Here is a 6,201-nt window from a genome sequence, read left to right as displayed (position 1 = left end):
GGGTATGGGGTTTTATTAACTTCCATTCCTGGTCCTTGCCCAGTGCTGATAGTAGGTGCCCCATTAGCATTGAGTTCAGGCTAAGAAATAAATTTTTTTAATGAACTGAGTGTAACTCACATAATTGATGTGAAGTACTTGTCTTTGTGAAAAACACCTGTCATTTATGTAGGGGTCTGGACCTACAAAGCAGAACTCCAGGGCACTGGGTGAAAACAGACTACTAGAATGAAAGAAATTTCTAAAGCAAATACCAGGGAGTTAGAAAACTTTTCAATCTGTGTGATAGCAGAAATCATGATCTAAAAGGGAAAAAATCCACTCGACAGCCATACCCACCTCCCATAACCACCACCATGTTGACACAATCACCAACTCTGCTCTACCAATTCATGACTAAATCTTGAAGGAGATGAAAAGGAAACAGCTAAAATTCATTGACACACTGCTCCCCCCACCCGCTGAGAACCCTGGGGCAGTTCTGCGGGGGGGGGGTGTGTGTGTGAGGTGAGTCCTTGCCCTGCCAAAGTCCTGGTAGCCACACCCACACTCCACCGATGCAGCTATGCAGAGAGCTCAATTCCACTGCTTCACTAATAGTCTCTGAAGAGATGCCAGGCTGCGAAAAGTCTCAGGTAACCCTGTGTGCAGGCTGAGAACTCTTGAGTTTTCTCAAAATGGGGGCAGACAGCCTCTCCCTGCCCCCATATTTCTGGAAGCCCCAGCAGCCATGCCCACCTCTTTCAGCTGCCACCATGTCAACTCACTGACCCACCCCATAGATCCTGAAGTCTCTGGACACCTCCAAATTTCTCAATATTGAAATTCCAGTAGGAGCACATCAAATTAGGTGGTAAAGTAACATATAGAAACTAATGAGACTTGACAAACAAATACCATAACGCAGAAGACTCAACTAGCAATAAACAGCTTAGTAAATTCTTAGACAAGGACTTAGCCCCATGATGATAGAACAATGTTCACAGTTTAAAAAATTGATTTTGAAACTTATTAATTTTAATATTGGAGCTTTGTTATCAAATCAATTTCAACTCTAGAATTGTATCAACAGTTGTAGCTCTTGTCTACACCAAAGGGATATCTCAGGGCTTTTCTTTTAAACATTAATTAATTAATTAATTAATTAACAAGAGGGTGCAGCCCAGAGAACAGTGGTGACTGGCCAAATAAGCAACACCTACCTGCCAATTGTGGAATTAGGTTCTTTTCTAGGATCAGACCATTTCAACACTACCAGTTTACTGTGTAAAGTTTTCTAATAATCTGGAGTTTGCCCTCTCACCCTAATAGTCTCTTGGAAACAAGTTTTCCTCTGGTTACTAATAGTGGTTCACCATAATCCCAATATTTATGAAAGACAGTGCAAGAGCTGGAGAGGTGATTTAAAGGACCAAGAGCAGGCTTTGTAGGCAGGAGCCCTGAGCTCAATGAGTTGACATGGTGGCAGCAACACATGGTCCCTCAACACTGCCCCTAACAATGCCAAGTGTGGCACCAAAACAAAAAATAATTCTCAATGCAACATGGTACTGGTTATACATGTTTAAGAAGGTAAAAATTAAAAATTCAATATTCATCCTTTTCAATCTTATAGGTGATTAAAGAAAAAGGCCTAGAACCAGCGTTTTTCCAGCTGTTTCTACTTGACTTTCCTTAGTGTTTTTTCAGGTAACCTCACTCCTGCTAGAGACCTTCCAAGGTCTCTGGTCAAGTTCCTTCTCTTTCCCCAGAGAAGTGTATCTGGAGGTGGTGGAGGGGGTGGGGAGGTGGGAGATATCCAGAAGGATTTCTGCATGCACACCCCTCTTTTTTCTCTATTTTTAACACAGGTCTGTTTTGCTTTTGATTCGCTCAAAGATAAGAGCCTCCTAAATTGGACAGGTGAGATAGATCCATTATTTTCCTCTAATGGTGCAAGTCCCAGGAGAGATCAATCAAGACCTAGGTCTGAATTTGCTTGGCCAGCATAGACGCAAAGACGCCTTTCAATAGGTTATTGGGGCTGATGCATCAAGACAATCATATAATCAATATGAGATGGAACAACCCCAGATTCTGATGACTGCTGATGTTTCCAACTGCAAACCTTGCCCAGCTCCTGAGATGTTCCCAGAGGCCAGTACAGAGGAGGGTTCAGCAAGGAGGGAATTTTCTTTCCTTGAAGAGATGAAGAGCCCCATCCAGCACTTAATTTCTGATAAGAGATTAAGTGAGTGGGTCTCATCTCCAAGAAATGAAATGCTGAGCTGAATTTTTTGGCTCAATGGAATACCTACTCCTGTTAAAGCACTTAAAAAAGGAAAACATCTACAGAATGTCCCATTAGGCTGACAAATTTATAACACTATGAAAAGTGTGCCAGCAGTTTCAAAGCCGAATAGAGTGTTGTGTTTAAAGAGTATGAATGGATTTGAGTTCGGCAATATTTCATGGACATGAACAAGTTTAGCTATCATCACGTCTCTTCCCAATATTTCCCACATTTGCTTTTAACTAGGCATATGTATGCCTTGACAGAATATGGACATCATCTTAAAAAATAAGTTGTAAAATGAATGATATTAAATGGACTTTCACAGCGTGAAGACATGGAAATATATTCTCATCTTGATGTGTGGGGCTGCACAGACATAAATGCCATTAGCATGAATGGTAATTATGTGCGTGAATCCCCATGCTCTGGACGAGAATGTGCCCCTTAGTTTGCAAGTACAATGATGGCTCATTTTTGAGACTAGAAACAGCTGAGACTCTTTCCCTCTCTCTGTCCCCCACCTAGCAGAGACACACACAAAACTTCAGAGCATAAACTCTGATCCCCTGCTTTCCCTAAACATGCAATTCAAGCACTTTAAAACTACTTTAGCTTGAAAAGTTGAGAATGGAGGGGGAGAGCTCAAACTGCAGTTGGAGTATTTTCGTAATTTATGCAAAACTTATCAGTCATGGTTTTCTGTCACCTGCTGGGTGGTTACACTACAGGAGCGAAGCCCGCTCCTAACAAACTCATTTTATCATGGTCTGGTAACTATGGAAAATAGTGTTTTCAGTCAACCCCAAAAAGACTGTTTAACTACAACGAAATTTTTCAGAAAGAAAGGAAGTTTAGAATCCCCTTCACCAAATTCAGTATCTTCTCATCTCAATGGATGAGGTGAGTAGATGACAGTGCCAGGTAAAAGCTGGGGTCATGCCAATTCATTTCTTACATAAATAAGATCAATGAAGTGAGAGTCTGGTTAGGCTTATCTGGTGGTTAGGAAAACCCAAAAATCCTTCTTGCCTCCAAAACAGAAGACATTATCACAAAGTCCCTCCTGCTTTATAACTTTACAAACACTTCATCAGAGTAAGATGGGGCAAAGAGACACATGTAATTAAAATATGCCAGAAAACAAACAACACAAGCCATTGTGGCTTTCAATTACAAGGGGACCAAGAAGCCACCAGATTATTTCTACAAACTATTTTCACTTAGCACAGTTGGGATGGAATTATTGCCATGACCTTTTAAAAATGTGAAAGAGTGAATCAATACCCTTTCAGAGGCAAGATTGCAGGGACAGAATTGGCCCTGCTATAATGGTGTGTATTTCTGCATCAGAAGGCAGTTGAAACCTAATTATCGTCAATCACATACAAGGGAGCTCTCCCGACTGAGCAACCGAGGAACCCGGGTGGCAGCGACGTGTGCGGGAAGGTTTGTGCATGCGGGCATGGGGCTTCGAGAGGGAGGAGCACGTGTGATAAAGAGGTGGGGGATCCTGGGAGCCCTGGGCCAGCAAAGCCTGGCTTACAGGTGACTTATATGGACTGTCACTCATTTACAATAACTAACACTGGTCTGTCAGAAACAGCCACCTGTAAATGATGTATGAGTGGCTGGCAGCCTGCCATCCCCCCACAGACCTTGCAGCCAAGAATCACATTTTATTGTCGAGGTCATCAGAATGCTTACTTGGATACATGCCATATATTATTAAAAAATAACAAACAGCCAATCAGCAACATCTCTTAAGACTCAAGGGCAAAACAACCAACCTGCTTTTAGAAACTAGGAAAGGAACTTTCAAGATCCATTTCAGGGGACAATTATTATTAATTTTTTTAATTGCTTCTCACCAGACAGGAAAAAGCAACATGACAAAGAAGTCTGAGGTTGGTGATACAGTGTCAGATGGGAAGAATGCTGATGGAAAAATCATTTTCCTGGAGCAGTTTCATTCCTGATATCTACAAAATAAAGATCAACTTCTCTGCATCAACCACAATCACAGCCCTGACCACTCGAGTCCAAGCAGGCTTGAAGATTCCCTGGCTTTGGACAACCAAGAAACCAGCTGGTAGACAAGGAAATAAGGGTCTTAAGCTTGACCTTTCCATCCAAACCCATCTTTCAGGGAGCCGTGTATAAACACCCAATGATCTTATGGCCCATGACAACCTTTTGTGTATGTAATCAATCTTTTGCTATGCCATCAGAAGGTGAGATTGCAATTTGAATTTCATTCAATAATCTGAATGTGGGTAGAGGTTCCAACATTATTTCAACACAAGAAACACATTAGCAAATGTGATGAATGTTAAATTATCGAGACGTATTTAGACAATCCCTGGCAACTTTTGTTAAACCCCCACATTCTTATTCTGTAGCCATAGGATTCCAAATACTGTCCCATCTTAAAAACATCTCTGATAATCAGCTCACACAATCTTGCTCCACTTGTTCCACTTGCTCTTGCAGAAGTGAAGAGTTTGGCATATTTGTTAACATTATATAGTAATTGGACAATCTTTTGTTCAATGCTCTTAATGTTCTTAGAATAAAAACATTAAAAATGCACTTTAAAAAAACAGGAATACTCATTACACACAAGCAATAGTTTTTAATTTAGAAGAGTCTAATTGAAATTACATTTGCTATGCAGAGACTACCAATAATTATCTTGGCTTTAAATATGCAAACACAAAGATTCCTTTTGAATTGATGACTCTTTTCAGAAATGGCTACTAGTAGTTGAACTTAGTGATCTGGGGACTGGTCTATGGAAGCATGTGGTCCCCAGGATCTCACGTGGCCTTCCAGAGCTGTTGTTATAGAACATATCCTAGTTGATCAACTGGAGGTTCCATGGCATTCCTGCCCTAATAATAAGTCATGGTGCTAATACCAATCAGATCCCCTCAAACTCAGAGTTCTCAAACTGGGAAAATCCTCTCCCCACAAAACAGGCATACCATCATCAATCCTCTGATCTCCTAATATGATTTCTGCCAGTGAGGGAAGCAAGGGATAAGTGATGAAACTATGAAGCTCAAGTCTTACTCTCCCAATTGCTTCAGGGATTTTGACAAGCAGACCATCCCAGCTAAAAGCAGTGACTTATACAGAAAGAGGAACTCTTATAGGAACCCATAACTCATTTGTTGGGCTCAAAAAATAACATGCATGAGCCTCTTTTTTTAAACAGCTCATGACCCAAGACAACTTGAACACCTCTCTGGATGATCTATCCTATTATTGCAATTTATGTGACACCAATGCCTACTGAACAGTAACCACTCCAAGTCCTCCTAATAGGAGACTTTTCAACATACTGATTTCTAATGTCCCACAAGTGCTATAAAGAGATGGTTGTTGACCATTGTCTTGTTTTAATGTCCCCTAAATAATAATAAAGTTTAGTGTTAAAAAGAAAATTCCCTCTCATCTAGAAGGAATGTATTTCTTATAAACTACCATATGATGCAAGAATAAATTTTTCCCCTTGGCAACTTAATTTGTAGATAACTGAGGTTGTCTTTTAGATAGGAGTCTTACATTGAATTTGGAATCTATGTAACTGTTTAATATCATTAAGGGAATATGGTATTGGTTACAATGGTTCAGTCAAGTAACTGGTTTCCATGTGGTTATATCAATCTATTTCTGTAACACTGTACACTAGTTTTTCCCCTAGAGTACTCCTTGTAATGCTGAGAAAGTGTCAGAAATAATGACTGTCTACCTATATCTGCAATAAAACGTAGAGCATGGATATTATAGTTGTAAGTATCAAAGATTTATTTCATGACTGCAGGTAATGATGAATCTTTTAGCACAACTAATGTCTGGAGGAAACCTCTCTTCTTCTCCGAGCTGTCACAAGGAGACTATTTATAGGGCCCTTAGTGCTGTGG

Source organism: Sorex araneus, chromosome 1, assembly GCF_027595985.1.
Source record: "Sorex araneus isolate mSorAra2 chromosome 1, mSorAra2.pri, whole genome shotgun sequence".
Taxonomy (NCBI): domain Eukaryota; kingdom Metazoa; phylum Chordata; class Mammalia; order Eulipotyphla; family Soricidae; genus Sorex; species Sorex araneus.
The sequence above is the reverse complement of the archived record's forward strand: the minus strand, read 5'-3'. Positions refer to the sequence as shown.